General features: G+C 42.0%; 1 protein-coding gene across 1 annotated transcript in view; it reads right to left on the bottom strand.

Annotated features, from left to right (window-relative positions):
* The window catches only part of LOC122814238 (dynein axonemal heavy chain 5-like), a 3,525,594-nt gene that overhangs the window by 2,164,331 nt on the left and 1,337,564 nt on the right, over positions 1–23,699 (bottom strand). The window lies entirely within an intron of this gene.

Here is a 23,699-nt window from a genome sequence, read left to right as displayed (position 1 = left end):
CAAAGAAAAAAGATTGTGGTACTATCCACGTATATCCAGGTGTCCCAAACAGTATAGTTACACCCCTTGCTACTGTAATGATAGCACATAGAAGCATGTCATATACAGGAAATGAAATACAGTTATTAAAGATGTTATACCCTGCTATTTTATCAGACTGGAATGTAAACACTGGTTACCAGGGCTGAGCAATGCTTAGCAGGTTTAAGCATTGCTTAAATGAATGTAAATGCTAAGCAAATTTGTGCACTGGTAAGCAAAGCCTACATGGTGTAAGTGCTTATTCATTTCACCATATGTTAGCACCGCTTACCATCATGCAAAGCCATGCAAACATGCTTAAAGCTGTTCATAACTGCCTTAATCACTTTGTATCCAAACGTCCTTGCTCTGCCTAGCAACAAAATAAACAGCCCTTGCAGGTCTTGAACCCAGGAGCCTGCACACCATAGTCAAAGCAATTTACCAGCAGGCCACCTCAGAAGCATGGCTTTAGGACGTTTTCTCAAACATACCCTTCTTTACAGCCAGTTTACAATAGGGAAGATACACTGCGCAATTAGGAAGGATTGGTATCTGCAAATATATATATCTGAAAAGAAACATATACATAGAGAGAGAGAGAGAGAGAGAGATATGTATGGAGAAACATATATGTGTATAACAATATATAGATATATTATGTATATGTATATATATATATATATATATATATATATATATATATATATATATATATACATATTAACAATATATAGATATATTATGTATATGTATATATATATATATATATATATATATATGTATGTATATAGATATAGATATATGCATACATGTCCCAAAATTCCCATACAAACATATGCTGCTGATAGACCACCCATAACTGGGGCTGCATGCACAGTCGGATACAAAAGGACCCATGACCCTCACATCTGCCCCCCACAGTCCAAATAAATAAGTGAGCAGTACACTGCTACAAAATCATGATAGGCCATACACAATGTCCAGACATACAACAACCTCTTTGCAGAGCAACTACAATGACTAAACATAGCAAAGAGAAATACAACCAGCCAGTAATTCACTCATGTTTATTATACTCTGATGTCTTGGCCAAAGCCTTCAAGGAGTAAAACATTACAAGAAATACTTGCCTTAATCACAAAAAGCAATTAACACTTAATTACATAATTAAATATACAGCCTCCAATTACACTCCTCATTTAACCCCCAAGGGATAAAGTATCACATTTAATATTAATCCACTGAGTCTGTACATAACAATTGTCCTCTTATGAATGTTTCATCAAACTAAGGAACAGAATTTTTCCAAACAGTACCTTGGAACCCACTACAGTGCCCATGGTGAGATTTATTCAAATGTATGGCTATAGAACTGTCATCTTTCTTATCAGTAATATGTCTCACATGTTCTAACAGCCTAGTTTTAAAACATGTGTTACTCTCCCACACATAAAATGTTACAAGGGCATTTAAAAGCATTCTCTATACACCCACCACTTGAATGTGCAGACTTCAACATGTTTTCCAGCCTTTCCCCTCAGCAGGAATGACAGCACTAAATAATGATAGACCATTATACCTATCAACCTCCTACTGTATGACATCTGGACAAAGCCTAACATAATTGGTGAACAGAGGCCCAGATGCATGTCCATACTTGAAATATTGCTGTTATACACTGAGAAAGTTGCTGGTGTTACAGGGTTTGTTGTACCATATCTTTTCTGAGGGATATAAAGTCAGAAAAACAAACGGATGTTAGCATTTACAGATTGCAATCACCAGAGTATGCTACTTATTTGCCAAGGACAACACCTGTCTGGGGAACAGACTAAATATAACAGGCTTACCTTGGGCCATTATGTGGATAGCCTACAGTTGAGAGCTATGCAGAGACAGAACTTTGTCAGACTGAAAGCCATTCAGAAGTAGCATGTGCAGACAAACCCTGTTGAACTAGCAGTATTCCAAACATATAACAGCAATACTCACATTCTGCCACTAAGTCTTGAACCTTCTCCACCATTTAGTTGGCTTATCTCCACAAGTCTTCTTGTAAGATGTAGTAGCCCCCACAACTCCACGATGTCTTCTTCACAAGTAAGGGAAAGGGCCAATGCCCACATGGATTCCTCAATTATAGGAGTGTGATGCTATGACATTGGCTATTGGAAGAACTACACAGCTGCTCTCCGTGCAGTTAGCAAGTGGGGAACACCAATAGGTGCACAGGCCATCACCTGGTCATGAGCATCACCTACAAAAGCCAAGCTGCCACCTATTCAAACCAGCTCTATCCCTGTAGTGCAGAGAGAGAGAGAGAGAGAAAGCAAATAAAACATAAACTGGAAAAGAGAAGAAAAAAAAGAAAAGGTAAGTGGAACATGTAAGCATGTAATTGAATGTAGTACTTGGTCTGTAATAATGGGAAATATGATTTGGAAGAATATATGTACCAACAAGACTTGCTATGGCCATAGCATCTGGCCCTCTCTGCAGTGGGAGAGATCACAGCCATACCTCTCAACTGTACAGATCTTCACAGAATGTCCAGATTTCCCTATCATAGTTTTTTGTCTGTTCCTCCTGAAATCTGTACTTTTTCTGGCAAATAGCTGAGGATTGAAGTCATTAAGTAAAGCCAAGCACTTGTGTTTAAGACTCTCCATCCTTAAGAATGTTCACAGTAATGCAAAATCTATCATTCTACAAACTTCCTAAGTTTGTAACAGGAATATTTAAAGTCTGTCCCTATTTATCCCCCATCATTTTAGGCTTTGCCCAGATGTGATGCTCTAAGAGGTTGCGAGGTAGGATCACAGCTCAGGAGCCTGACTCACCATGGGAAAGGACAGCTCACATATGGCAACCACTGGGGTATCTGTCAAGCAGTTGTGACTCTGCCACTTCTAGGGCAGTTAATGGGATGTTGTCCATATCCATATGTTACCTGTGAATATGAGTATGATACATGTTTGTCTTGTAAAGCTAAGAGACCTATACAGGGCATGTGCATAGAAAAGTACTGTTGCAGACATGTGTGTTGAACTGCATGTGATACATTGAATTATAACATTCAACTGTACAGTGTTCTGCTGGACATTAGTCACATTTGTGACTGATATCTGTAGTCACATACACATATACATGTGTTATGTCAGCCAAACCATTGGCAAGTCTGTGAGCAATGACAATGTAACATAAAAGCCTACCTATGACTTTTGGACATCATCCAGGTTATCACAGTGATGTCAAAGCTTACTGTGCAATCACCTTACTAATGTATGGTGCAGCTATATTAATTCAGTATCAATACTGATGTTCCTTTTGTCACCCATTTATGTGTGCCATTGTCCAGATGTACAGCTATAACAGGTTGAGAATTATGATTGAGCAGCAAGACTGTAATACAGTGTGCCATACTAACATAGGACAGAAATGTATAACATGTATCCCCCTGAGGACATGTATGTATGTGTATGTTCAGTTGGAAGGCACAAAACTAATCACATGGGTTTCAAGCAGTCAGGTACATAGGTTGTGCATGTTGCACATGTGTGTGATATCAGTGTCAGTGCATACAACAGTCATAAACGTGTACAGCTACTGGTTGTTGCATTGTCCTGACACTGATATGGGTACTAAAGTAGGCATGATTATCAGGTAGTACCCGGAGAAGTGTCCATCTGTGTTATGACCCTCTGTCCATGCCTACCACTAACAGTTATATCAACACCTATATATAGTGGATTTCACAAGTGTACACATCCCTGTTGGAATGCAAGGTTTGTGTGCTGTATGACAATGAGACCACAGAAAATCATTTCATAATGTTTCTCATTTTGAATGTGACCCCTAACCTGTAAAATTCCATTGAAAAACAATCAAAGGTGTTTCTAGGAAGGTAAGCAACTATTGCCAAGTAAAGATGTGTCATGATGTTAGAGTCCAAACCAAGATGAAGGAATGCTGTAACCATCTCAAGAGGTGCATACACAACATATCAGTCTAAGGGTGTGCACACTCATTCAACTGGCTTATTGTACTGATTATTATTTCCATATGTTTTCAATTGAATTGTACAGGCTACAGGTCACATTTAAGGTGGAAATTGTTTTGAAATGAGTTATTGTGGTGTTATGCTTCAATTGCACAAATACCAGGCATTGTAACAGGGGTGTGCACTCTTTATATCCACTGTAGTTATATGGACTCAGAAGTACCTGACCTGTATAACCAGCCTCCACCAAGGTAGAGTAATCCCCTTTGGTGGACATCAGCAATACACAAACCACATAATAGGTTGCTATATTGGCTGTACAGGGACACATATGTGCAGGCAACAACTTGGAAGCAAGTCCACCTCTATCTGAGCAAGCATGTAAGTTCACAGGTGACTTCCTGTAAGGCTGACTATGACTACAAATCAGACATATCCACACCACCAAGGACAATTGCAACAGTGTCTTCACATATGTTGTCAGTCTCAGAGGAAACAACATGATTCACCCTGTACTGGTGGCAAAGCACAACTCATACACACATGCCATGGATTTGGCAACCTACATCAGACAGGTTAGGTGGGAATATCGCCACCCTGTCTACCCAAGTTGTATAGGGGGATATGCACATCAACCACACCTCCCCTTAGCAATGGTGAGAATGTACATGCTGCCTAGTGATAGCAACAATGACAAATCTCCATGGGGCATAATAACATCACTGTCTGCCTCCTACATGAACTCAGTCATGTGCTCACAGCTCCATCAAACACCACAGTCAAACACAGACCTGCCACCATCTACACACCATCCGCATGGAAGATGGCCACTGTCTATCAACACAGAAATGAATGGAGAGCAGATGATTATGGAATTAAGTGTCCAACATTGGGGGGAATAAGATAGTTCAGGGCCAGGATTGTAATGCAAGCTGATATAGGCATGATAAATTGGAGGGTTATGGTGTAGTCTGGATTATTTACAAGTAATATCCACTGTTGATGTGCAATTTGACAACTGTGTGAGGTCCTGTGACCTTTTTCCTGTTTATGTCTTCTAAGTAACATGCAGAGGGCTCATCTAACAGCATTCTCTGTTGGGGAAACTGACATCATTACCCAATATGTGATCGAACATTATGCCCTACTATTTATACAGAGAGCAGAAAATGTACGGGAGAGGACTGCCCTATTGAACAATCTGGTCCACAGGGTAAATGATGCTGGGCTGCACAGCAGACCTTATGAGCAGGTGCAGCATCGGGCCACTGACCTCATCCACTATGCCAGTCAACAGGCTGCTGCTGTAGCGAGGGACTGGCTAGCCACAGATGGGGGCCCAGCCATACTGCCCCCACTGGCACCTGTGGAGCTCCTTACCAACCTTGGGGCACCAGCCCAACACACAAGCCATGAAGCTGAGGAAAGCATTGTGGAGGTGGGTTGCACACACACACACACACACACACACACACACACACACACACACACACACACACACACACACACACACACACACACACACACACACACAGTGGATGAGGAGCATGCAGGTAAGGGCCCAGTGGGGATTAGTACACTAATGTATCACACATACATGTATCTGTATTGTGTCTACACCCATGTGTCAAGTCCGATGGCAGTTGTGGATGGGGTTTTCTAATGCACAGAGGTGCACATCTATGGTGAGGACAGAACATTGTGTATTATTGGGGTTAGTACTGTAAATATGCAGACATGCTGCATCCATCCTGTACCAAGGCCACATGTGAGTCTGCTGACAATAACTCCCTCTCACAACTACCTAGGACCCTCTGGTCTGCATATGGGACAGCAGCCTGAAGCTGGTGAGTATAACACTGTTCTGTTGTTGCCTGGTAATAGCCCAGGCATGTAAAGCGCATGCAATTTACCATGCACACAACTATCAGTAATAGCTATATTGCTCTATGTAATAGCTATATTGCTTTATGTGCATGTTCACTTGTGGTAGGGTTAACTGCATTGCATCACAGTGGTCACCACTGGGGCCTATCTGATGTGAATTCAACATTCCTGTAGCATACCTCACAACTTGTCAGTGCCAAGACTCTGGACAAAGGCCAGCAAAATGAGCTGGAGAAATGGCCTAAAGTAGGGGCATGTGTGACACATTAGTGGTATACAGTGGATATAAATTGTGTACACACCCCTGTTAAGATGCAAGGTGTTCCTGTTACATACACATTAGGGCCACAGTATGTCAGTCCACACCTCTTCCAGCCTTTAATGTGACCCATAACATGAACAGTTCAGTTGTAAAACCTAACATCCAGAGTCATGTATTGCACCTACATGGCTGGCAACCTGTGAGGATGCCAGACATCATATCAGCATGATGTTTCAGTCAGGTATGATACCTCATGCTGCCATATGTGTTAGTACACTCACTGTGGCCTATGTGGCTACAATATGACATACCTGGGCATTGTTAAGGCACACGGGCCATTTCCGACCACTTATAGGTTGCAAACATCTGGATATTCCAGGCACATCTGTACAGAGGACTGTACAATGGTTTAATTTACTGCATGTGAGGCAGATGCTGTTACCACACTATATAAAGTATTGGCAGTGGGAGGTGGTCACCATCTGTGTATGGTACACACATCAAAATAGTATAAGCCACACAAGATAAGATCCTCAAACATACAGTTGCCAGAATTGGGATTAGAACTCTTGCCTATCTAGTTATTGCTACTAAAATGTTACACAGTTATCAGACTAACCACAGAGCTTATACCTAGTCCAAAGGTACTTCTAAGGTGGATGACATCAACAGGACTACTAGACTGGGGCAAGGGGAAGTGTTAAGGTTAGTACACAAGTCAAAAATGGTAACACACACACATACACACACACACACACACACACACACACACACACACACACACACACACACACACACACACACACACACACACACACACACACACACACACACACACACACAAACACACTTGCCAGTATTGGGATTAGAACTCCTACCTATCTAATTATGTCTACTATGGTGTTACGTAGTTACCGCATGCACTACAGAGCTTACTGAACTTTCACATGGACAAACCTGCTGATAATTGCACAGCTGAGGTAAAGTATTACAGGTGGCAGAAAGTCTGCCCTTGGCACTTCACCAGGTTATTGTATCAAGAAGTGTGGCACACCTGGGGGCCATCAGCAGTACTCATTCATCACAGAAGTAGCCCCAGTACTTACTAGTTATGTCCACCCCTCCTGGCATGATTGAAGGGCAGTTTTCTGTGCTTTCACCCATTAACCTGGTGCATTTGTCCATTCTGAGGCACTGTTGCAACTGCCTCATGTACACAGACAACCCTCCCGCTAAACTCCAAACACTCAGACCTGTGAGAGTTACCTGTTTATCACCCAATGTGGACATATGCGCTCTCCAGCAAGGACTGGACTAGTGGGTCAAGGTGATAAGATCAACACCTGCACCACACCATGTGGAACACATAGCTCACCATGATACCAACTTTGACAGCCAAGGCATACAGTGAAAAGCCACACACCCACCTTCACAGAGGCACTCAATGGACATTTACCCAAACAGCACAGACCAGCAAGACAGACACCCACTCAGACACCACGACATGGCACATGCCAAGGGACACATATTTAACCTACACAGTGTGCCCCTCAACCTAAGCTCCTAAGGATAACCACCTTGCACAATACAGTGATCATGGGTAACTCAGTACTGAGGCACATACATATCCCACTCACTAAGTTGAATATGGAGCAGGTAACAGACAAATATCTATCACATGCCAGCATCCAACACATAACACAGCCAGGCATGGCACTCCACAACAACTATGAGTATCACTCTGTATCCATGTGGGTGTGAATGACTTGGGACACACCTCCCTGGACTACATGACAAGAGACATGGCTGAACTCTCTGATTATGTGGTCCAGGCAGGTGTGACAGTAGCCCTGAGCAGTGCACCGCCGTCACCTAGAAATATGCTGCTGTACTATCAACAGATGATTGACTGCAACATTGGCTTATGTGTTTTATGTCATTCTAAGGGGATCCAGTACCTCTCTGCTTGGGATGACATGATTGACAGAACCCAATGACATGCCACAGATGTCCTACATCTGTCAGCGGTGGGTTTCCGGGTACTGGCTAAGTATCTTGCCACCCCTATGATGCCTTATTAGGCAGCGTTCCTAATGTAATTACCACCATAACAGCTAGACATGTATGCAATATGAGGGTCATGCTGCTCATCAGTAGACATCTAACTGCCAGGAGGCAGTCACTCAAAACACTCGGAGTGGAGGACATTAACATGTCTGCTGTAATGGAGAAGTGGTTCACAGCAGCAGACAGTAGCCCTGCAGTATCAGGCTATAATGCATTCCACAGCTGTTAGCCCCCAAACATGGACCACACCACACCTCCACAGGTGGTGCTGTCTCCATATTCATTAAGGATAGGAACACCTCCAGACTAGTATCCCAGCAGAATGCATTGGGAATACTTCCAGTACAACTGCCTTGGGGTAATAGTGCAATCCAGACCATAGCCTGCTATGGGTCCACATCTATGTCCCTAGACTGTCAATGCACATTCCTCAACACCCTGCCATCTATGATGGTCCAACACAACACTGACATAGTATGAGTCTTCAACTACCCCTCCATCACCTGGGGAAAGTAGCCAAGTGCCAGTACAGTGACCCAACACTTCCTGAGATTCATCATTTCCAATGCTCTGGACTGGCTCTTACTGACCCCCGGTAGATTAAGCATCAACCTTGACCCTTGTTGACTACTTAAATGCGAGACTGTTACTCATCTACAGTTGTTGATCCCTGCATGGTGAGAGCCACACAGGCCGTAATCAACATGGGACACAACATGTCAGCCACACCCCCCACAAAGGTTACCACCTTGCATAACCTTTCCAAAGCTGACTTTGCAGCCATGAAAACAGGGGTGGATGACTTCACTGCACCCATGGCAATGGGAAATAGCTGAATGACTGTCGAATCATACACATATGCACTGTACAAACAGGTACATGAATGCATGGTACTAGCCAGAGCCAACAGAACCCAGACACTGTCCTCCAAACACTGGGAGACAATGTGATGGTCCTCTGCCATTATTAAAGTGTACAACAGAAGGAGGACACTGTTGCAGAGAAAGGTGGTGTCCCATGACTGTTGAACTCCCTTATTAGCCTCAAACACAACTTGTGATCCCTCATGGAATCCCCTACAGGCATCTATGAAGGCAGACATGCAGCAGACACTGACAACAATCACAACAGCCTTTGATAGTTACATCAACAACCTCCACAGCATTAAACACAAGTGCTGTGAGTTACTGCACAATGGTAATACCTATCCTGAGACAACAGATATTGGCCACAGTCTTGGCAACACATTCAGTGCCAGCTTTACCCCTCTCCCCCACAACTGAAGTGCTGAGTGAATGTGTTCCTACATGCTGTATCCTGTTTCTATTCTAGGTGTCTGTGTGTCACCAGGATGTGGCCCTGCAGCAGGACCAAGGGGTATGGCAATGTGGTAACACATCCACCATGTCTTTGGCAGGGTACCGCTGTATCTGCATGGATGCCACAGGTCTGTAACACAGTGATTGCATATACCTCACAGATTATATGGATGAGGGTTGTACATAGGTATATATTGATTTACAACATCTGTTGTAGAGTGGAGAATGGTACGTGTTGTTGTTTGGACACACCTCCAATTGCTAATAACCACAGCCACAGGGGATATTCATCAACCAAGCAAAATGGGATTACTATACACACACACACACACACACACACACACACACACACACACACACACACACACACACACACACACACACACACACACACACACACACACACACACACACACACACACACACACACACCACTTGGCAGTACTGAGATCCATAGGTTCATTGTTTCATAGGTGTGTAGTAGGTGAATGGGCCTGAAGGCTCTACAAGGCTAGCCCAAGGGAATACCTTGGCATCAGGCCACATGACAATAATTCCCAGTGTGGCTCAGGAGTATAGTCACTGGAATGGTCCCCAAAGGCGGGTATTGTATTCCCCATCCACTCATCCAGATTTCTATTGTGGGCGGCCAGTGATGTGCACTGCCTCACATGTATGTGATTTATATTCCATAACATGGACATTGTCTGGGTTGTGCACCTGTCCCACAAGCATGTCCTTTGAAGTATGGAAGTGTGCTTGCGGTCTCTGAGGCATGTTGTGTGGACAGATTGGTATCTTCAGATGTAGCATTCCTGACCTAGTTTGGTGAGATATGGCTGTGTAACTGAGGTAGTGATTGTACCTACATAGACAGTATGATACGGGGATTCATTGGAGTTACTGGAGTCTGTCCATACAGGGCATGTGTATAAGGCATGATATTCCCTTTGTGGGATACATTTGCAGACTCTACAGCTGTTGCAGGTGTCCAGTGGGGAACATGGCAAAAGGGCCACTGTACACATTGATTGGGCTACTGAGGGGATGGTACAGGGTGACCATGTCCTTTTACTTGCTGGATAACACACACTTAGTCAGGAGATGTAACACATCAAAGTACGTTTTGATGTCAGTGGCACTGTTGTGGTCAACAGGCAGCTGACTGTCAACCTGTGTTCTCTATTCTAGCAACTTCACTGTTGAGTGGACTACCACCAATGTATTACTTCATGTGAGCCATGGTGTTCTCAAAGGTAATGGTGGCACATCTCTTGGCATTGAGGTAATGTCCAGGGTTCTGACAACAGTCATAGGTGTCAAGTGGCCTTTGTGCATGATGTCAGCATCACATGGATTGGGAATGCTACCACCCACCTTACTGTTGTATGCAAACATTTTCAGCCAGGGTGCCTTTGTGTTCTCTTGCACCTCAGAAGGGTAGATCCCAAACATGAGAGGACATGGGTCTATACCCTGTGTGACACCAGTCATGTCTGGTCATTGGTTTGATATGGAGTCCACTGCAATCACACCATGAGTACTATCTGTGAGGCAGTTTCCAGAAGAACTACTGATATAGTGGTTGATGCCTAGCCAAGTGAGATTGTGTATGTTTCCTGGGTGGAGAGTGACCTCTGAATATTAAGAGGTTGCCTATATTGTTAGCTATTCCATACTGTCACATAGTCATTGCACATGGCACTACACATTTAGGGCTGTGGATTGTCTACACCAACTTCTATGGTGTTTGACAACTTTTGACCTTGTAATGTGGACATTGCAACATATACTAGGTCACCAGTATAATAATTTAGCAAATTCCACCCCCAATAGATCTTGCTATTACACAATCACACCAACACCCACACAGGATACTGATCACAGACAGAGACACACACACTTGCCAGTACTGAGCTTCAAACCCCTACCTCTCTATGTATTGCTACTACAGTGTTACACATATATCACACGCACCACTAAGCTTATAGGATGGATGTTGTCCCAAGGTACTTCTAAGGGGAGGAACATCATCAGCCCTTGTAAATACTGGCATTGGGTGATGTAGTGAGTGAGAGATTTCATAAAATACTTTACCCTACACACATTTGCCAGGAGTGAGGTTCAAACTTCATCTAACTATGTTTTCAGATCTTTATGCTATGCATTTACCATACACATCACTGACCTTACATAGTTATATGTTGCTAACAGATGCTTCAAAGGAGAATGATATCTGCAGGACTGCTAAAGCAGGGCACTGAGAAGTGTACTGGGTGTAAATGGGGCCAAAATCTTTAAGGTATGAACACACACACACACACACACATATATATATATATATATATATATATATATATATATATATATATATATATACACACACACACACACACACACACACACACACACATACTTGCCAGGAATGAGATTCAGATCCCTATCTATGTAGTTATTGCTACTACATTGTTATGCATGTAGCATACGCACCACAGAGGTTATAGGTAGAACAGTGTTGAAACATACCTCTAAGGTATGTGGCAGCAGCCATTGTAAAGTACTTCAGCTTACAGATATACACACACACTCACACAAACAGACCCACTTTTACAATTGCCGATACTGAGATTAGAACTCCTACCTAAGTAGTATTTTGTACTTGTATCACACTGTTAACACAAGAGCTTATATGTTGGAGAGCTGTTCAAAGGTATCTTTGAAGGTGAGTGACATCAGCAGCAGTGCTAAAAGAGGAACAAGGGAACTGTAGTGAATGTGAATGGCCTCAAACTCATTCATCTAGAAACACATGCACACACACACACACACACACACACACACACACACACACACACACACACACACACACACACAGACTCACACACAACTTTACATTTGACAGGACTGAGATTACAACTGCTACATACTTATTTGTACTATAGTGTTACGCAGTTATCACAAGCACCACTGAGACTATAGGGCTGAGGGCTAACAAAAGGAATTTCTACAGTGGATGACATTAGCACATCATGTGATATAGGCCAATGGGATGTGTACTGAGAGAGAAAGGCCTCATAATGGGATTCTCTCTGTCGCTGTCTGTCTCTCTCTTCCCCACGTCTGTGTGTGTGTATGCTTGACATATTATCTTATGTTTGCCTTAGTTATGTGTGTGGATTCCTATCCAATGTGTGTGTGTGTGTGTGTGAAGTATCAATGGTGTAAAATTTGGTGTGTGTGCGCAGACATCTGCGAATAACAGATATCTATAGTCCACTGGGTTGTCAGAGATGGACTTCATTTCTCTAAGTGTAGGAGCATGCCCAGTATGACCTTTTATATTGAGTGTGTGCATCCATTACAGGGAGAGTTGGACTCCATTTCAGGGTTTTGTGTGCTACAGCTACACCTAGCAAACTGTTTCTGCAGAATATCTAGATATGTAGATAGGTTGCCAATATGGAGACACAATGAGTGTAACATATGGGGGATACTGTAACTATTGCTTTCTGTGCTGCTTGTCTGACATGGTTGATTGTAGCATAGACTTTCTGACATATGTACTGTTTTACACTGTGATGCATCATGTCAACTACTGACAGATATCATTCTTTGCTCACAGTTATTTACCAGGGAAATACAAGATGAATGAAGCTGAGACCAATATTCTGAAGCATATAGACTACACATTCTGGCACACTCCTGCCATTGTGGAGGGGTAGCTACAGCCAATAGACTGCTGGTTCAGTGTAAATGGTCCAGCACCTTGGTAGTATGCTGGCTGGGGATCTCCTTCTTGTGCTTTTCTCAACTTAACAGAATGACCATATCCTGCTGTGGCCATACCTCTCAGCTGTACAGATACACCCAGGATATCCAGAGGCAGGACTCATATATCTGGTCAGTTTACCTTCACATTGTGATTTACAAGTAGTTGTATGGCTATTCATTTATGGGTTTGCAGTCAGGGGGTAGTATGGGCAGACATTAGAGTTTCAGACATCACACACTCCATGACATCCACGCTCCTACACCCCCCTGTTTTTCTCTCCTCTTCCAAACATTATGAAAACAATATCGCTGAGGTATCCCTATAGTTGGGCCTTTATCCCAGTAGTATTTATGACCTGATCCACAGTAGGACATGGGGAGGCATGCTACTGGCATTTGTCAGCATGGCCTTGCATTTGTTTTCTGTTTACTGTATTAGGTTGTTAGTTAGTACCCTCTAACACTTCATACATTGGTACTATGGGTGAGGCCTGAGCCTTTGCTAGAGGACTGTATGCCATTTGAGAGTGCTGCAGGCCATCTGTAGCAGGTCAGTGCATTCTGTCAGTCATACGTTCCGAGGCTGCAAGCAAGTGGATTACCCTAGGGTTACAGTCGTAAGTGATTGAGGTGTTCTTATCAATCTTTCCTGTTTATACTGATCCACGGGTCTGGATGTGGTCAGGTTGCTGCTTACAGCTAGGGACACACCTGCATGGGACACCTATTCAGCATGCAGCATCATGTATGTATTCCCTTACAGGGATGGGCTCATGCTGTACTCATTCCCTACAGCAAGGATATGACCTGTGATAAACTTGTGGCTGATGGTGGGGTGAGCTGGGTGCATGTGTGATATGGAAGCTACTGGCACCTAACTCACAAAGGGTCTATATTATTTCTTTGCCAGCTTAGGCTGTCGAATGCTCAATGATCGACACCTAAGCGTCAAAGTTTCAAAATCATGAACGACCATATAAGCAAACTCTTTTCTAGGGAAAGAATTTGCATTGCCGTTATCGGGGATTTGCTCTTTCCCCAATGTAGAGTGATCCCGGAGTTGGTGTATTTAGTTAGGGGTGTGTGGAGGGCAGAGCCCCCCACTATATTTAGGTTGAAAAGTTAATTTTATTTACGGATGGCCTAGTGAATTCTTTCCCAAGGAAAGAATTTGCATATATGGCCATTTGAAATTTTGAAATTTGACGCTTAGGTGTTGATCATTAAGCATTCAACAACCTAAGTTGTAGAAGAAATAATGCAGACCCCTCATAAATATACCTGGGACATTCCCCTTATGCTGGCTTGTGTGTGGACATGGGCAGCCTGTCATCACTTTATAACTGTGCCTTTTGTGGTCTGCCAGTGATTGGCCAGACTACCAGTATTCCATACTAGAGGGACAACTAATGTGATGCTAGCCTCTATGTATAATTCCAAAGTTGTGTGCAGCTGACAGTTATTTTATATGTACTCTGTGTAGGTTACTTCCACCTGTGTACTGTTTCTATGTTTGGGCCCCCGTTTATGGCATGTCCAGCTTTCCAACAGTGACAGATACTGACATCTGGACAGTGAGTATGTACAACTGCTGACATGGGTGTAGCTGAGAAGCAGTGTGGTTGGCACTGCAGTTGTTGGAACATGGCCCTATCGATCTCTATAGTGTACCTAGGCTACTGAGACACAACCATCCATGCCCACATCCTGACCACTTCCAGACAATATTAAACACACAACAAACTTAACACACTGACCCCTGCATATTGTACACATGAAATAATGTAGATTGGGACAACTCTGGCAATCTGTGCTCCAGTGATATTACTCCTCAAACTTACATGTTATTGCATTTCTACATGGGATTGTGTGTGTGTGTGTGTGTGTGGGGGGGGTGCACACCTGAAGACTTTAAACATTTGCAATGACTGTACTGGTATTTTGGTTACTCTGTTGGCTTCCATTTCATATTGTATTGTGACCTATCATGCAGAAAGGAGGCATATCAGCGGAGTACACAATTTAGATTTTAATGGCATAAATTTCAGTTTCAGACTTCTTACCCTTCAGAACTAAAATGCAACTGCCAGACCTGTTGTAGTATATCTCTGTAGGCCTGGTGGGGGGCTGTTCACCATTGCCATCATTTGGAGACCTTAGCCCGGCCTTTCTTTATGGTCATCTACACCTGTCCTGCTGGGTGAGGTTGGTGGTGGGTATGTGACCATCATTGATGTCTATGTGTGTGACCTATTGACACCCACAGTTATTTGGGCCATCACATGTACTGCGGTGGGAGGTGTCACCTTGTGTACTACTGCCTAGTTTATGGATTTCCTGCTGTCCCATATAGCTGTCAGCTGTCTGCTGCTATCCCACTCAGCCACCCAATTACCTTGCATGTTTGCATCCATACCATACATACAACTATCAGAGCATACTACTCCATTCAGTAATTGATAGGAAGGGTGACTTACCTTATTGCTGGGCCAGTAATGAGGATGGTGCTGGAGGGCTGACTATGTCAGATGCACGTAGTACACTCCCTATACTTGGAAAAGCACAGGTAGTGTCATGTTTGACATCCCTTTTACTGTATGTGTGAGTCAGACAGAGGTATCAGTCCCTGGGTCCCTTCTTTGTCAAGGCCTGAGCATACTGGGCATGCCTCCTTCTGCCTACAGGGGCAGACTCAGGAAGTTCCTCCTCCGAGTCCCTCTGTGTCTATGCTGGTCTTGGCAATGGTGGAGAGCTGTGTGGCCCTGCCCCATGCTGTTTCTGCTGCAGCTGTTTCTGCAGGATCATATTGTGTAGCATGGCACATACTATGAACATTTGTGTACATGTAGCTGGAGAATACTGCAAGGCTCCACCCGATATGTCAAGGCAGTGGAACTGTGACTTGAGGATCCCAAACACATGCTCTGCAATGATCCTGGTTTGTGCATGGGCCTTATTATGGTGATCTTGTTCAGATATGTGTGCATTTCTGATGGGTGTCATCAGCCATAGCTGCAGTGCATAGCCAGCATCCTCCACTAGATGGCCATATGGGATGCCCCCTCCCCGGCAAATCCCTGATACAGCTGTAAGCAATGCCAGCTGTGGGAGTTGTGATATCTTCCAGGGCTGCCAGCACACACATTCATGATAATGCCTTGGGCATCATACATGACCTAGCAGTTGATGGTGGGGAAGCCCTTGTGGTTTATGTAGACCCTACCCCGCTCACCAGGTGGTGCTTTGATGTGGATGTGCATGCAGTCTATAGCACCAACTACCTCAGAGTATTCTGCTATATGGTAGAAGAGACGCATACTTCTGGTCAATGCCTCACAGATGTTGGGGAAATATGTGTGCTTATTGGCATGTGGTATCATGGCATCCAGGAACTGGTAGAGTACCCTGGATGCAGATGTCTGTCAGACCTCCATGGAAGGTACCTGTGGCTAGTATTCTTAAGCCTACACATACCTTGGTATCCACTGGGATGGATTCCCCTCTGTTTGTTCTTTGTGTGAGGCAGGGATGGCACAACTGGATGATTTGCTGTAGAATGTCCCTGTCTACCCAATAGCGCTCTACTATCTTCAGCTCATGTAGGCCCTGATAGGTTACCCTGGGTCTGTACACTCTTCTCCTCCTTCTCACTGTAGGTCATTTGCTAGGATTCTTCTCCTCACCACCCTCAGTCTGTAGCACATTTTGTTGGATTAAAGTATCAGCAGCCTCTAACATTTCTAGTTAGTTTTGCCAGTTAAAAAATCTACCTGTCTGTGTACACCGGTGGTGTAGAGTTTGTGGGAAAAACCAGTCGGAAAGGAGTTTGCATAGTTTATAGTAGTGTGCTGGGCTGCTGCATGTGTAATGTGTAATTGGCTGATTCTGATACATTCCACCTGCCAGCTATGCTAGTTCTTCTTGATTGCCTTCCTATTGCTGTTCCTCCTTCCCAGTTCCTCCCTATTTAAACCCCAAGGTGCACTGCCCATACCCAGAGTTGAAATGTAAACAGTGCTGCCATTTGCTTTTTTTTTATTTTATGTTTAAAACCCAGTGCGCAGTGCACACACCCATTTAGGCTATGTACATAGTGCTCAGGCACATCTGACAAACCCCCTTCCTTAGCTGTACTTAGCTAAGGGCAAACATAGGTCACAGAGCTCCAATGAGCTTACAGTAAGCATGCCACACCCCCTTATAAAGTCATCCAGCTCTTACACTTGCACTGTTTTATTGCTGCACCTACACGGTTAGGTACAAGCTGACACTTTGAAGAAATATCTGATTCAGTATAACTCCTCCTCATTTGCATACCCCAGTATGTACGCTATTAGTTACTGCACTAAATTGGACCCTTTCCTCTTGACAACCAGTGCTCCCTGGTATTGTTTACATTCTGAATGCCATTGACTATAATGGCAAAATGCAGAATTAACTTAAAATTGAGTTTTCCCATTTTTTTTATTTTCGGCACGATCCCATTTGTGTGCCACTGCCCTATGCTTAAACGGCTGAGATCAGCCAAAAAAAAAAGTTTAATTTTCATAATAATTAATCTAACTTTAATTTGGCCATTGGCATGCCTAATGTACACAATACATGCTTTTTCATGAGCTGTCATGCCACCATTTTGTCAGTTGCAGAAATGTACTCAGTTATTTTCCGAATACATTTTTGCACTGACACTGTTCTAGCAGGGAGACCTGGCAGCTTGATGAATCACTAAATCACATCATTTGCATGTTTTTCATCAGCAAATGAAGTGATTTCCATGCCGCATGATTTTCCATGCTACAACAGTGTACGGTTGCTCATGCACGTGAAAATGGCACTATCCTGAATCGCTTGACGGTCATTTTCTGTGCAGGAGCTCTTACACTGTTCTTGCACCTAAAATTGGCCTTCCTGAATCCCAGGGTAAAACTTTGTTGAAGCATTTTTTGATTTAATTACAACATTCAGTCTTCTTTGGTAGGAGTCTATCAGCATGGCACATCTTGACTTGGCAACATTTGCCCACTCTTCCTTGCGAAAGTGCTCCAAATCCATCAGATTGTGAGGGCATCTGTTGTGCACAGCCCTCTTCAGGTCACCCCACATTTTTTCTATTGGATTTAGGTCTGGACTCTGGCTGGGCCATTCCAAAACTTTAATTTTCTTCTGGTGAAGCCATTCTTTTGTTGATTTGGATGTATGCTTGGGATCATTGTCTTGTTGAAAGGTGAAATTCCTCTTCATCTTCAGCTTTCTAGCAGTCACCTGAAGGTTTTGGGCCAAAAGTGACTGGTATTTGGAACTGTTCATAATTCCCTACACCTTGACTAAAGCCCCAGTTCCAGCTAAAGAAAAGCAACCCCAAAGCATGATACTGCCACCACCATACTTCACTGTGGGGATGGTGTTCTTTTGGTGATGCGAAGTGTTGTTTTTGCGTCAAACGTGTCTTTTGGAATTGTGGCCAAAAAGTTCATCCTTGGTCTCATCGGACCATAACACATTTTCTCACATGCTTTTGGGAAACTTGATATATTGTTTTGCAAATTTTAGCCAGTTCTGGATGCTTTTCTGTGTAAGAAAAGGCTTCTGTCTTGCAATCCCACCCCATAGTCCAGACATATGGAGAATACAGGAAATTGTTGTCACATGTAGTATACAACCAGTACTTAACACAAATTCCTGCAGCTCCTTCAGCATTGCTGTAGGTCTCTTGGCAGCCTCCCTGACTTGTTTTTGTCTTGTCTTTTCATCTGTTTTGGAGGGGCACCCAGTTCTTTGCAAAGTCACTGCTGTCCCATATTTTCCCCACTTTATGATGATTGTCTTCACTGTGTTCCATGGTATATCCAATGCTGTGGAAATTTTTTTGTACCCTTCTCCTGACTGATACCTTTCAACAATGAGATCCCTTTGATGCTTTGTAAGCTCTCTGTGAACCATGGCTTTTGCTGTAGCAGGCAACTGAGTAAATGTCAGGAAAATTCTACTAGGACAGATGAACTTTATTTGAGGTTAATCAGAGTCTCTTTAGATGAACCCAAGAAGACTGAAAACTGTAACACTGTAATTAAATTAAAAAAAAAAAAGTATTAGTTTAAGGTGTGCACACCCTATGCAACCAGTGAATCATACGTTTTTTATTTTTTTTTTTTTTCCCTTTTTTTTTTTGTTTTGTTTTTTTGTGAATTGTACAGATTATAGGTCAAATTAAAAAATTAAAAAGTGAAAAATTTTTTTGTGGTCTCATTTTTTTTTTATATTTTTTTTTATATCACAAAACCTGGAGCTTAACAGCTTTTTATAAACTTTATATATTATATATATATATATATATATATATATATATATATATATATATATATATATATATATATATATTAGTTCAGGCAGTTTGTGTGTGGGGGGTTGCACTGTATGTTGAAGGTATAGGGAGATTAGCCTGCTACATAAAGCACTTGTTTCATGGTGTCTTGTTTGGTATGTAATGGGCAACTTTCAAGATCATAGGAGCAAGTACTTATGACGTGAGCGGTCGTGCTAAGATCGCTCATAAAACAAACTCTCACACATATATTGAGATCAGACAATTTTTTAACAAAAATTCAACCAGTACTTTCCAAATATCAAAAAATATTAAAACACATATATTTTAAATACCAGTACTTTTCAAACATGCAGGTACTTTTCAAGTATCCCCAAGATATTAGAAGCACATTCACTCTAAAAACTTCCTTAAAAATCAATTATATAATTATATGATATCTTAAAACCCTGCAATTGAGCTGCATTCACTGTATTCAGTTACACAGTTTATGTAGCCTTGTCTTTCCTTCAGTAAAATATATTTGAAATCTTGAACTTTAAATGTATGTTGATTACTATTTTCACATACATGATTCATGTACTGAATTTTACATTGGTAAATGTAGCAGATGACTAAAAGCTCCTATTTGTGAACATTTGTCTGTCATCAGCAGTTGAGTTACAACTAATGCTTTTATAAACACAACAGAAAATGAGAATCTTCAACATATTTATGCCCTTTATACCAATCACAAATGAGGTATGGCTTAGTATGTTTAAATATGTCAACCACATTGGTGCAAAGGTTACTTCAGTAGCAGACAGATATGTTCTACAAAAAATCTAGGTCGGGTTTACACACAGACCAGTGATAATAGGATTTCATTTAACACAAAAAAGGCAGTGTATTACATTTGGAATCAATGATAATAAATGTCTCTACTTCATAAAAAACTAGGTAGTACAGTACCCACTGTTAAATATACGAAGGATCTTGAGAGCGTGCCAGAAAACTCAAGAAAGAAGGTTGCTTAAGCTCAGAGCTCTAGACAAAGAATCAAGAAAAAAAGGTAATTAACCAGTTCTGGGTAAAAAGAAAATAAAAGAAAAATCACAGGATGGGGGACAAGGAAAAATGGGTGCACCAGATGGCAGAGTTTAAAGCAGCCCTGCAGGAAGAATAGTTTTGTAAACAGTTCCAAAAGCTGATGACAGCTGCTTATGCTGTAGGCCTAATAAGATAAACAACAGGTGATTTCTGGATGAGGAGAGAGCAGCACAGAGAGAAGAGGTGCAGGAAATAGTAGAAAGCTGACAGAAATAGAAAGAAGCCCACAGTGGCAAACAGGAACATTGGATGACCTAGAAAAACAGATGTAGAAGAAACAATAAAATGATAATAAGAGTGTCAGAGTCAGTTTTGGATACTAAACTGGAAATAATGTTGCTGGAATAGCTAGAAACAAGATTTCAGTTACCCATATTACAAGAATCAGTAACAGAATGAATCTACAAAGTTGGTAACATGCCTGCAGAGCTATAAACTTGAAGATGAAATTATGAGACAAGCCAGAGCTCTTAAATGGATACTCTTTAATGGTTTGTTTGTCAAACTGGTGAAGGATTATTATGATTCCCTGCATAAACTAAGAAATGAGATGGCTGACTTGTTGGGGCCACTGAAAGACCAGAGAGTTCCTGCATGGATTAACTAACCTACAGTTGTAACTGTAATATGGAAGGGAAACAGAAACAGGTTCTATCCAGAGGGAGAATAATTAACTTTCAGTATGCAAGCTTTGCAAAGTAGAAGCTGGAGCAACAAACGCAAAGAAATACGTTCAAATATCCCACCAGAAATGGAGTGTCAGACAACCCTGTGAAGAGACAGAAAAGAGCTGGAGCTACAAGGGTCATGGAGAACATATGATGTAGACGTACCTGTGGGAAAAATAACTAAGGAGAAACTAAATAAAGGAAAAAGAGTGATGTCAATCAGATATATGGGGAGAACTAGACCTGGGTAAGGTAGACTACAGAAATGGAGGAAAGAACACAGAAATCAGGGAAAATATGAGGGAAGTGCACAAGAAAAATACTTAAAGGAGAACAAAAAGCTGGTCAAAGCAAAATTCCATCAAACGAAGAGAGTCTAATAGTAATCACAGCAGAAGCAGGGTAAAAATACAAGAAGTAGAAGAAGAAGAAGAAGTCAAAGAAGAGCACAAAATTAAATAGGCGACACTGCAACTGAAGCCTCATGAGAATCAGATATCCAGTGCTGGGTTGTGGAGGGCCTAAGCAAGCTGACTGGTCAAAGGATAAGAGAAGAAAGGCAAAATGGAACAGATGCAGAAAACATGGACCAGAAGAGGAGGCCAAAAAGAGGGGAAACCTTCAAGAACTGGACAGCCTGGTCATACATAAAAAGATGAAAATAGAAGTGAGAGACAATGCAACAGGAAATGAGTGGATGTTCTCCATAAATTCCATTGTATATAGGCACCGGTTCAGGACTGGGCATCAAAATAACTGAGGGACTAATGTCACAAAACTGACAGAACAAAAAATGAGACTGAAAATAATTAATAAGATCTGTGAATATGAGGCACTATTGAAAAGTAAACATTTTTTTAATGTGCTGTGCTCCATCAGTAATGATATGCATACATATGCTCACACATACACACGCGCACGTGGGCACATACGCACATGCACACACACACACACACACACACACACACACACACACACACACACACACACACACACACACACACACCAATCTGTTATAAATGATGAAACTTTCTGACCAAGTTTGTAACAGAAACGTACTGTGTAAAGGGAGTGGGCACAAACAGGGAAAGGTAGGCAGATTGTTGTTACATATTCTTTGTTATGATACACCACATTTGATGCCATTTCTATTTTCATTTCTCTTTCAAACAGTGGGCAAATTATTGTGATACCTGAATGAAAATGCGTAAGTGGAAAAAGAAAGAATTATGGATACACCAGGTTCAACTACATTGTATTAGAAAAGAGTAAAAGAGAATGCATGAAACTGTCACAAAAATATGACCAAATGCAAAGGAAGCAAGAAGTAACTTCTAGAAAGGGGAGAAAAAGATTCACAAGAACAAACTAAAATAGGAGGCAATCAGAAGTGAAAGCAAGAAGGACAGGACCAAAACAGAACTGGGAAAAAAGGACAAAGTGAATGATTCAATTCCAGAGGCACTCAAATTGAAGGCTGGAGGGTTATAAATCCTAGTGTGTGTGTGTGTGTGTGTGTGTGTGTGTGTGTGTGTGTGTGTGTGTGTGTGTGTGTGTGTGTGTTGGGTGAGCTGAGCACAGATGAAGGCCAAAGGTCAGAAGTTTCAGTTTGGCAGGGAAATTGAATTGTTGAAAGGCAATGAAGAGGAAAGATGTGCAGGGTAAAAAAAATAAACAAAAAATAAAGTAAAATGAACAGAAAGGAATAAACATAGACTGAAAGTAATAACCTGGAACATGGGGCATGGGTGTTGTGTGTATGGCTTCACTTCGGATCAAAAGGGGGGGATAGTAAACAAGAGAATGAGGATGTAACAAGATAAGATACTGCTCCAGGAGTATATGCCAAAAGCAAAAGAGGAAGGGAAGATTATGAGCCCACAGTACCCCAAAAGTAAAATAGATAATAAATTCAGAAGAGGATTTTATATAGTGACTGAAAGGATACAAATAAGTGTGAAAGGGGATGGATCACTTGGCAAGGAAAAAAATAAATGGAAGTAGATGTGCAAAAGGAAATCTGTATCAAGGATATAGAGGACTTTTGCACTAGGTTCTTTGAAGAATGAAATCAGATGAAAAGGTACGGATAGGAAGTCTTCATATAGAACTTCAGTTTTACACATGATCCCAAAAATGACAGGTTCTTTGGCAAAGAGAGAACAACATAAATATATAAGCAGACTTGGGAAGGAACATGAAAGAAGGAAACTAAAAGGATGTATGAGAGAAAGACATCATGAAAAGAAAGAGTGCACAAATAAGATAAACTGATTGATTCAAATCAGTA

This window comes from Protopterus annectens, chromosome 1.part1 (genome assembly GCF_019279795.1).
Source record: "Protopterus annectens isolate FY-2018-M chromosome 1.part1, PAN1.0, whole genome shotgun sequence".
Lineage (NCBI taxonomy): Eukaryota > Metazoa > Chordata > Ceratodontiformes > Protopteridae > Protopterus > Protopterus annectens.
Note: the sequence above shows the minus strand (reverse complement) of the source record. Positions and strands in the feature narration are given on the sequence as shown.